A 12,039-nucleotide genomic window follows, 5' to 3' on the forward strand; every position below is an offset into this window, starting at 1 on the left:
AGAATAGTCTGTTTTTTAATGCAAGTGTACACATGGTCTTTAAATTTGACCCTGAGAGGAGCAAAAAATGCTCTCAACACACTTTGAGTTAAAAGTTTAGTCTCCAAGCTGCGAGTGGGCAAGTTTAGGGACCAACTTCGGACAGACCTCTCTTTCTGCCAGAGCTGTAGGTAGATCAGGTGCTTCTGTGCCATTTTGTAGGACAATGAGGAGGGCATCATATAGTTCCTGAGTTTATACAGAGGCTTCATGCCTTCCTAGGCATGAGGACCTCTTCTTACACCCTTATCAGGATACTAAAATCCATGTTCCACTGGAGAACATCATGGTAAGTGAAATAAGCCAGTCCCCAAAAAACAAAGGCTGAATATTATTTCTGATATGTAGATGCTAACACACAATATGGGGGAGGGGATGCTTGGAAAATAGAAACTCATTGGATTAGATGAAAGGGAATGAATGGAAGGGAGGGGGGATGGAAATAGGAAAGATAATAGAATGAATCAGACATAACTTTCCTGTGTTCATATATGAATGCACCACCAGTGAAACTCCACATCAGGTACAGCCACAAGCATTGGCTCCTAATTAGTATAAATTTTACCCCATGTATATATTATCTGTCAAAATACACTCTACCGTCATGTTTATCTAAAAAGAACAAATATAAATAAATAAATAAATATCGGTGTTCGGGCCCCCCATAAAGTTTGAACCTGTGTTGGACAACCCAAGCCCTCCTTGACCTCTATATATGACAGCAGAATCCATTTTGATTCATTGTACACAATTGCAGCACAATTTTTCATTTCTCTGGTTGTTCACAATGTAGAGTTGCACCATATGTGCAGTCATGCATATACCTAGGATAATGTTGCCCATCTCCTTCCACCATCTTTCCTGCCTCCATGTCTCCTCCACTCCTTCCCCTTTTCCCAAAGTTCCTCCATCTTTCCCATGTGTCTCCCCACCCATTATGGATCAGCATCCACTTAACAAAGAGAACATTCAACTTTTGGTTTTTGGGGATTGCTTTACTTCACTTAGCATCATGTTCTCCAACTCCATCCATTTACCTGCAAATGCCATAATTTTCTTCTCTTTTCATGTTGAGTAATATTCCATTGTGTATATATACCACAGTTTCTTTATCCATTCATTTAGGTTGATTCCACAATTTAGCTATTGTGAATTGAGCTTCTATAAACATATGGCTGTGTCCCTGTAGTATGCTGCTTTTAAGTTCTTCAGGTATAGACTGAGGAGTGGGACAGCTGGGTCAAATGGTGGTTCCATTCCAAGTTTTCTAAATAATCTCCATACTGCTTTCCAGATTGGTTGCAAAAATTTGCAGTTCCACCAGCAATGGATGAGTGTGCCTCCCCCACCCACACATCCTCACCAACACTTATTGTTGTTTGTATGCTTAATAACTGACATTCTGACTGGCCTACAATGAAATCTTAGAGTAGTTTTGATTTGTATTTCTCTAATTTACTGGAGATGTTGAACATTTTTTTATATATTTTTGACCGAATGTATATCTTCTTCTGAGAAGTATCTGTTCAGAAGTATCTGTTTTGTTTTGTTTTTATTTGTTTGGGGTTTTTTTTTTTTGGTGTTAAGTCATATATATATATATATATATATATATATATATATATATATATCCTGGAGATTAGTGCTCTATCTGATGTGCATGTGGCAAAAATTTGTTCCCCAAATGTAGGCTCTCTCTTTACCTTGTTGATTGTTTCTTTTGCTGAGAAGAAGCTTTTTAGTTTGAATCCATCCCATTTATTGATTCTTGATTTTATTTCTTGCACTTTAGGAGTCTTGTTAAGGAAGTTGGGGCCTAATCTGGCGTGATGAAGATTTAGGCCTCCTTTTTCCTCTATTAAGCACATATCCTACTCTATTAAGTAGGTATGGATTCATCTTTACAGTTTCAGTGACTTCCCAGGTCTGTGGGCCATAGATGCTCCTCAATTGTTTGCCAAATTAATCATTTAATTAATGCAGATGGGAACACCCTATAATAGCCACCCTATAATAGCCATTCATTGAGGGGGTGAGGATTATGCAGCAAAGTGATCCATTCTATATGATTAGGAGGAAAAATAATCGGACAGAAGAATAGGAAGGATGAGAGTATAGAAGAGCAGCACACAGAACACTGAGGAATAATTTCTGTGACTTGCAAAATTGGCCTGACACCAGAGTTTTTTAGGGGAAAACGTCACCCTTATGACAGCAGGACCCTACTTTTATTGTATCCAGTCTCTGTGGCTCATCACTCAATAGACATTATAGATATTCTGCCCAAAATAAAAGATGTCATTGAAAAGAAATAGTGAAAATGCCACGGAATGCAAATTTCTGGTAGCAAATTCCTCTTCATGAGTCTCCCAGCTTGACAAATTTGGATCATAGTACAGATGGATAATTTTTTGGCAGTAATGCCGGTTTTCTCCCAAACAGAAACAAACGTGCTCACCGCTATCCAGATGCACAACTCCCTCTGGTTAATTCTCACAAAAGCAGCTTTCATTGTTCAAAAATAAAACACAACCAAACAACTGGAGCAAGGCTTTTTTAAAAAAAATGTCTTTATTGTTTCTTGGGATAAAAGGCAGTTTATCTACCCAGTACATACACTGCATTCTCAGAGCACCTTGTGGCAACATGGATTTTATTTATTTATTTTTTTTAAGCCTACATTTGCTAAATTTAGTATAAACGGCAAGATAATCCTTGCTAGGAAAGTGGATTATAAAGATAAAAGAAAGAAGCATTAAGTTCTTTCCCCAACCAGTTCCAATGTGCCTTTATGCCTATAATATCCCATAAACGCCAGGGCCACTGCACCAGCTGCTCTTGACTCTCAGAGGGCATGATATTTCCTCTCGTTCTGGCACCAGCCACCACCCCAAAGGAAAGATGCTCTCACAAGCCAGAAGGAGACAGGCGGAGCTTTCACCGGTGCTATAGGTAAAACACTGGGACCTGATAGCTCTCTGCTGACAGTGAGTTCCTATAAAAATAAAAAAGTAAAATATAAAAGACACTAAATCCACACATTAAAACAGGCTTGGAATATTTTGTTCAGTACATTTTCCTGATATTTTTTAAGTGTGATGGCTATGGCTCCTGGCAATGGTGCAGGAAGAGAGGAAGGATTGAACGCCCTGGATGAATTGACTAACGCATGGCTCACCCCATCGGTCTGAGCACTGCCTTTGTGTTCTTGCATTTTGTGCAGCTGGAAACATGGAAACAATGTATCAGTTTATGATAAAACCAGAAAGGGTCATTCCAATGCCATCAAAATATGAGGTGTACACCCTGCTTTATTTCATGGTTTCATTTCATTCGATCGAATGGTGACATTGGACATTTTCTAACTCCTAAAGCAAAAACAACACAAGACTGCTCTCTCCAGAAAGACTTGGAACTGCTGCCCTGAGCACCATTGTTCCCATGCTCTTGAACACTGGCCGCCAATCACTCTATGAATTTATGATATTGGAAAAATAAAATAAGACAATAGCAACAAGAAATGAACAACAGGAGTGTGTCATTCCAAGCTTCATGAACTACTAGATTTTCTGTGGCACTTATTTCCCTTGCCTCTAATTTAGTTGAGCTCTTAAACACCCCCACCACCTCTTGCTCAGACACACACACAATCACCTGTACCTTGTTTTACAGTGGAGAGACTGAGCCAGCCATGAGCTGGTGGAGTAAGATAATGCCTTAGTACCTATTGGCTTCTCTGAAGCACACAAAAGAAGCTTCCAAAAAAATTTTTGAGAAAAACCTAGATTCAAATCTTAGCCCTGACCCTTCCCAGGTTTGGTGCCTGTTATTTAAACTTTTCAAACCTCTCTCTTTCATCTATAAAATGAGTTCAATCACCCCTGCCATTTTCCCTTCGATATTTCTTGCCACATTTGGGTGAGATTATGTATGTGAAAAACTGAACATCATTTACTGAAATAAGATTGTTCTCTTTTTGGAAGGTTTATATGATTTATACAGTTGATATGTAATTTCCTTTTTGCCACACACACTGTTCTAAGCAATGTTAGTACTTACACTGTTTGAACCTCCCAGATACCTTATCATGGAGAGATGACCATTGGACAGATGAGAAAACTGAGGCCCTGGCAGACAAAGCAACTCACCCATTCTCTGGTATCCTGACACTATGCAGAAGGTTTATGGATGCCCTGATTGGACTTCTATCATGCTTATGGTATGTGGTCAGTGTCTAAATTGGGTTAGTTATAAACTTGTGAGGAATTATCCCAGATATAAGCTTTCAAAGCACAGAGCAAGCCAATCCAAGGATAAATTTAGAATAGAGAGATCAAAGGTCTGCCTGGTGCAATGGGAACAATAGTCTCTAGCCACCTAGGAACAAAGGTTAAGCTCAGTGGCCGAGTTGGTAATACAGAAAGCGGGGCCATCAGGTATCACGACTTTGTTAGCATCATTGTCATGATCCACAAAAGAAATAGCACAAGAGAAAAGTGACAAAGAATTTGAGATCTGTACCTCCTATTGGTTACTTCCTATGGGTGGGATTGAATTGATGACACGAAAATGTTACTAAATTAAACAAAGCTGGAGAACCTGGGGATAGAAAAAAAATAGATATTATTAAATTATTCAGATAACCTAAAAAAGAGAAGTTGAACCCTGGATTAGAGTCATTCTGCCCGGGACACATCATTTGTTTAGAACAGCAGGTCCTCATGGGCTGACCTGAGTAGGCAGGGGCAATACTTTCATGGGGGAGGCATCCATGAGGTGTGTCACGGGGTACTCATGACCTCCCTCCACCACTTTTTTTCTTCCTTTCCCACTACCTCTTCAGAGGCTTGATTGTTGATCCAGTTACTCAGTCACAAAACATGAGGTTCCAGCATATGCTTCAGTTTCTAGCCCAGCAAAACTCCCTTCCTTTCATCATTCCTCCCTTCTTCTCTTTCTTTCTTTTTGGCAACTGATCCTGTATATGTTATATATTGCCAGTAACAAATTGCATGAAAATTTAGAAAATTTAATGAAAACATTAAATTTTGCCTAGCCTACGCAAAGCCCTGGGTTCAATCCCCAGCACCAAAACATACACACAAGCAAGGCATTGATCATCTCTCAGGTCCAGTGTGCTAGGGGAAATGGGCATATTTTTCTGTGCACAACTTTTTAGGACCTGTGACAATTCTGCAGTCAATATTTCATTTATGTATTAATGAAATGCATAGGTAAATGTTAGCAAATTATGATTAAAAATATTTAAGCTATGAATATACCTGTTTATAGTGGTTACCATCACTGGATCACCATCACCATCATCAGTCATTATCAACACCTCCCTCTAGGATTCACGAGAAGATAACAGGGCTCATGGTTTAGTACATGGGTGCTTTCAGAAAAAGCTAAGGCCAGACTGCAGGTGGGAAGGACGATCTCTGTCTTCACCCAATTGACACTGATTTCATTAGGAAGATAAAACGTTTCTTCCTCTTTGAGTTCACACATTGTGTTCAGAAGTCCCTAAGATTATAAGTAGTTCTAAAAATATCTCAATATCCTCTAACTAAAAAATCCTGAGTCGGGTGCAGTGGTACACTCCTATAATTCCAGCTTCTGGATAGTGAGTTCAATGCCAGCCTCAGCAATGGCGAGGTGTGTAGCAACTCAGTGAGACCCTGTCTCTAAATAAAATACAAAACAGGCCTGGGAATGTAGCTTAGTGGTCAAGCGCCCCTGGGTACAATCCCTGGTACTCCCCCCCCCCAAAAAAAAAAAAAAAACTGAAAATTGAATGTTTCACCATGTGGAAATTAAAATAAACATATATAACAATGAACAGAAAATTTATAATCAGAGAAAAATTGTAGTTCAAAGTGTGTATGAGTTTCTTAGCATCACTGCAAAAATTACCACCAATTAGATGACTTAAAGCAACATGATTGTTTCACATTGGGGAAGCTATAGAAATCTCAAATGGAGCAGGGTCATGAGTCTTCTGAAAGTTCCTGAGAAGAATTCTTCCTCTCCCTTTCTGCACTCCTGCTGGTGGCCAGACACCCTCTGCATTCCTCAGCTTATAGCTATATCGCTCCAGTACCTCACTCCGTCTCCTCCTGGCTGTCTTCCCTGTGAGTGTGTCTGCATTTTCAAAGTCTCTCTTCTTTTTGAAGCTATCAGTCTCTGGATTTAAAGTCCACCCTAATCTAATGTGACCCTACCTCGATTGTCTTCAAAGACCTATCGCCAAATAAGGTTATATTATGGTTTAGATATAGCTTTCTCCCAAAGCTCATGCGTCAGATAGTGCAATAAAGTTCATAGGTGAGATGATCAGGTTATGAGAGCCTTAACCTAATTGGTGCATTTATCCACTGCTATGGATTCACTGGTTGGTATGTAGACAGGTAGTATACGACTGAAGGAGGAAGGTCACCACAGTACGATTCAGGTGAAGTGAGTCAAGATCTCTCTCTTCTAATTACCATGTCCCAAGCTGCTTTCCTCCTCCAGGGCTTTCTGCCATGATGTTCTGCCTCACCTTGGGCCCAGAGCAATGGAGTCAGTCTATGGACTGAGACCCCAAAACATTTCTTCCTCTACATTGTTCTTGTCAGGTCTTTTGGTCAGGAGCAAAAAAAAAAAAAAAAAAAGCTGACTAAAACAGATTATTTTCACAGGTATCAGAAGTTAGAATTCTAACATAGACTTTTTAGGGAACATAATTTCACCAAATACTGAGCATTATCAAGTAATTCTTGGGATTCTGCCACTGCTTTCCACAAAACAGTGTCTGCTACCAATAGAAGTGAGGTAACAGTCTCAGAATGTTTTTCATACAGGTGAACTGCCAAATCTCACCACTTTGGGGCAGTCACTGAAAACATGCGATAAAAACCATGTAATTTCTCTGACCCCAATTCAGTAAGTTCCTTTTCAGGAAGTCTCCCAGATTCAACTCCCTTTTCAGAAGTGACATGTGATTAATGACTCACATGTGAGGACATACGTGGATGAGAAGTGTCCTTGTTACTCACGATGTTTCAGTTTGCTTTGCTGTTCATACTGTTGGAACTGAAAAACACAGGGTAGAGATTAGGAAAAGAGAAAAGGTGGCAAAGCACCACAGTTGTCTTCCCATTTCAAATGACTGGAATTTGAGGCTTCCCACCATCTCCAGGTCCTCTGGGGTAGACTGCTTAGCACCATGACAAAAATGATCACCGTGGGGTAATACCCTTTCTCCTCGCCATCCACACCACTGGGAAGGGAAAAAGGAGTTTTTTCTATGGTGGCAAATAACTTTGTGTTGAGAGCCACAGCCAGTTGGAATGGCCCCTGGCATTTTGCCAGAAGTAATGGTTGAGAGGCGAGCCATTAAGATGATGCTGGATTGATTCAATTGTATATAGACCCCTGCTGTCCTTTGGAGACACTCGCTACTTTGGAGTTCTCACAGGGATTTCCCCCGGGGAGTGTTCCTGGAGTGCTGGTGGAGTTCAGGCAATAAAGTTTCCTGTTTGAACATACAAGTGCTTTGTGGCAGCTCTGTGATTTGTGCCCAGCCAGACTGCGGCAACTTTGGTACAAAGTATGTGAGAAAGCAGACAGATTCCCCACTGCTCCTGGCCCTCCTCCCTGCAAATATGTGAAGTCATGTAGAAGAGAGTTCAGATCTGGACTGAGAGTCCTGCTGTATTCAGGAAGTACTAAAGGTCAGAGGCATTTAACATCATTCTGCATGAGCAATTTAAATACATATTCCATTTTCTTTTATAAGAGGACTGCCACTTTTTATTATTTTTAAATCATTTTTGTGCAATAATTCTTGAACATAGAGTTGGCTTGGTTCATTTATTTTCCACGGGTGCACGCGCGTGCGCGCGCGCGCAAACACACACACACACACACACACACACACACAATTATGAATACCAAGCTTGGAGTGTTTTAATCTTTGACACTCTTTATCCTCTTCAATGACAACTTTTTCCTAATGTCTTTTTTAATGATTCTCGCCTCCTTTGAAATTTTTATATGACTGATTTTGATACTTGAGACAATTCTTAGAAGTTAATATGGGACTGTGCAATACAAGTCCTTTTTCTTCATCACATTTTGCGGCTTCACTTCTCTTCATTGTGGTCATATTAGTCTGTATTCAGATTCAAGTTAATTCACAACTGATTCAAAGGCAATCATTATTTCACAGGTGTCTTTAGCCCTACTATCCCATCATTAGTTAAATATGTCAACTGGCATGTCAAAAACTATGCAGTTAAGTTATTCTGTTAGGCAGTTTTCCCTTACTGTAACAAACACCCAAGATGAATTAACTTACAAAGAAGAAAGTTTTTATTTTGACTCACAGTTTCAGAGGATTTGGTCACTAAGCCTGTTGCTTTGGACCTGTGATGGCCCAGTAAATCATGTCAGGAGCATGTGGCATAGGGAACCTGTTTGTATGGTGGCAGCTTGAAAGAAAGAGAGAAACAGGAAGGGACCAGCCCCTTCAGGAGCCCAACCCCAGTGACCTAATTTCTTTCTAGTAGACTCCACATACTAAAGGTTATACCACCTCCCAAAGCATCATGATCTTTGGGATCAAGCCTTCAACATATGAACCTTTAAGTGGCATTCAAGATCCAAACTATAATAGTCATATTAAACTTGGTACCATTTCTGAACTGACTCCCATCTTCCAGTACACAAAACTCATTCTTCCCTTGCTTCAGAACCTACCACGGGTCCTCAGCACTCTCCCCTGTGGAGCTACTTACGTTTCGTTTATGCATGTTACCTGCAGACAAAGGCACCAGTTCCCCAACCATCCTGCCTGAAACATATCTCCAAAATATTGTTCGAACCTAAAAAATGAAAGTCCATACAAGATCGTTTCTCTGGCTGTGCATGATGGCACAAGCCTGCAATCCCAGTGACTCATGAGGCTGAGATAGGAGGATTCAAGTTCAAGCTTAACCTAGGCAACATAATGGTAGCCTGTCTCAGAATAAAATCTATAAAGGGCTGGGGATGTAGCTTAGTGGTAGAGCACTGCAAAAAAATACAAAAATCTAGTAAATAAATTAAAAATAATTACATTCAATTAAAATAAAATTTTAAAAATAAAGATGAAACATATTTCTGTTTCTGCTTTCAACTTTTCCATCACTACACAGGCTGTAGTTTCTTTATTTATAACATGAAAGGTTGTAATGGTTCTTTCTATCCATGAATTTATGTCTTTTGTATCTTTTAAATCTGACACAGCCTTTTTGATAAACAAGAATCCTGTTTAATCTCATAATTTATAATCTGCTTCGAATCTTTTCAGTAATAAAACATAAAAATAAATTTAACAAATAGAAATATATGCTTGTCCAAAATTGTGCCTTGCAGAACTTTGCTTCTACCATGAGCTCAGCTGCTGCTTGTTGCCAAACGTAAAACCTTCACTTTGAATTCCAAGTAAAAACCAATCAGTTTTTCCTGCTAGTAATTGATAAGTGATGATGCATCATTTTATTTTTTAAGAGTCAACTGGAAAATAATATCCAATTGGACAGACTTGAGACAAAAGTGGTGGTGGATCGTGAGAACATCTACAAGATTAGTTTTTGTTTTCTTTTCATTGCTATGTGCAAAAGAGATCAGGGAATCATAGAGCAGGAAAGCCAAGGCAAAAGGCCCAAACTTTTTGGCTAATGAAGAGATGTATAGTGATAAAAATGCAACAAATAGATAAAAACTGACCACTTTCTATCATTTGTGTAATGGTTTAAACAAATAATTAGGGTGTGTATGCAGGATGCAGAGAACTTTGGAGCAGGTAAACCGAGTGCAACATATTTATTTCATGAAAACCTGAAATCAGAGGTCCAAAGCTGATTATCTTATAGGATTAAGGGTAATAAATATTCAATTCATAGTTAAATTTACAAATCAGGCCTGAAAATGCTATTATAAAAGAAAAAGTAAGAAAAATGTTCAGTTCTATATACATACTAAAAAAGGAGTGGTTTTTTATACATAAGCATCAACCCTTCAACTTATAAAATTGTTTGAGTTCAATTGTTTAATTAAGTATTAATTTTTAAATAAAAAGATGGTGGTGATTTATTGATTTTCATTTCAGCCACCTCAGTAACTAAACTTTAAGTTTTGTTGCTTACAGATTTTGATGGTGACTGTCCAAGACAGTAAATAAATTTAATCATTCAATCAATGATGTTGATTCAGCAAAAGTTCATTGTTTGCCTAGATGTCTGAGTTAAATTTTGAAGTGTGAAGAAGTAAGTGCTTTCCTGTTTATGTGGATAGCTATCTGCCAGCCATTATGGACACACATGCCTGCTTGAGAGCTTGCCGTTCTCCAGATCTACAGTGATACAGGGTTAATCATGACACCTCCCCAATTTATATATGAAGCCCTAACACCGTTGTCTTGGAATGTACTTGGAGACAGGACCTTTAACTTTAAGTTTAAATGAGGCCATTATATTGGGTACTAATTCAATCTGACTGGTGTCCTTACAAGAAAAGAAAATTTGGACATGCACAGGGACAGGAGGTATGCATGAGCACAGAAAAAGGAGTGTATGTGGACATAGAGCAAGACGGACGCCATTGGCAAGCCAAAGAGGGAGGCCTCAGGGGAAGGCAAACTGCCCACACCTTGGCCTTGGGCTTCTTGACTCCAGAACCATGAGAAAATACATTTCTGTTACTCAAGCTGCCCAGTCTCTGGCACTCTGTTACCGGAGTCCTAGCAGACTAACACACACACACACACACATCAAGGCCTGAGAGAACCCACAGAAGTTGCTTTAGAAAACTTTCCATCTATAACACTCCACCTATAGGGTTGAGCTCCAGGGAACCATTGCATCAGCAGATACCTGCTCAGTTCTCCTTGTTTCATCTCTTCAGTGACCTGTTATTTCAGTGAAAGTTCATGCTCCCAGAGAAGGTGTTCCCACTCTCCCTACCTCTGATCTGCCTTTATGGACTTCAGTTCTATCTCCACTAGGCTGATTCTCCAGGTACTACACAGGGTCTCACTGGAAAGCCAGACTTCAGTAGGCATCACAGCTGAGAGCTGATGCTGCTGAACTTCAGATCATCCCAGCAGCTGGCCCCTCTGTGCTGTTCAGGGCCAGGTCTGGGGTGAGGTGGTGCTGTGCTATCAGGAAAAGGGAGTGAGACTTCCTGCGACTTTAACTCTTGCCTGTTCTCCTGAGTTCCAATCCCGGTGGCACCACACATTCTCCAAGCACTCCTTCAGAGCATTTATGTCTTCTGTGGGTGCACAGGAGATATTTACGGAAGATTAGAAAAACATGAGATTTGAAAATAAATGCTACGTAGATGGTTGAAGCGATTTCTTTAGGAGTTGAGGGGCAGTTCCTCAAAATAGCTTCAGGAACTTGAAGGCTATCTAGGGTTTAAACAATTCCTGTAAGGCATACTCTTCAAATAGAATAATATAAACAGAGGAATGATAAGCACCACAGTATCTGATTCAGATGCATCAGGGAAAACGTGACCTGTAAGCTTGCCTCTGTCACTTATCAGCTGTGTAGCACCGAGCAAATCGCGGCCTCTCTGAACCTGTTTTTCCATGAGTTAATTTGGATGGTTAGAAATAACCTATACAAAATGGCTTACTTTGTACCAGGCAAATGGCCTGGACCCACTAAATGGTTCTCTACTTATTATCCTTGTTTCTTGATTAATGCAAATCTAGCCACCATCATCTCAGCAGGCCTCATTTTAGCACTCACATGACAGACATCAGAAATCAAAATTGACCTTAGCAATGATTTAGTCTGGTCTCCTCATTTTTTTTTTCAGAGAAAATTAATGCCCAGAGAAATTAAATGACTTGCCCCAGGTTACAGTGCCAGTTGGTGGTAGTGACAGCCTCTGCCACAGAATCCACGGTTTCTTACTCAGGTTCAGAACACTTTTCATTTCAGAGGATTTCATTAATAGCAG

The sequence above is a fragment of the Marmota monax genome, unplaced genomic scaffold (assembly GCF_021218885.2).
Source record: "Marmota monax isolate L192 unplaced genomic scaffold, Marmota_monax_Labrador192_F-V1.1 WCK01_AAM20220418_F8-fsc00022, whole genome shotgun sequence".
In the NCBI taxonomy this organism is placed as follows: Eukaryota; Metazoa; Chordata; class Mammalia; order Rodentia; family Sciuridae; genus Marmota; species Marmota monax.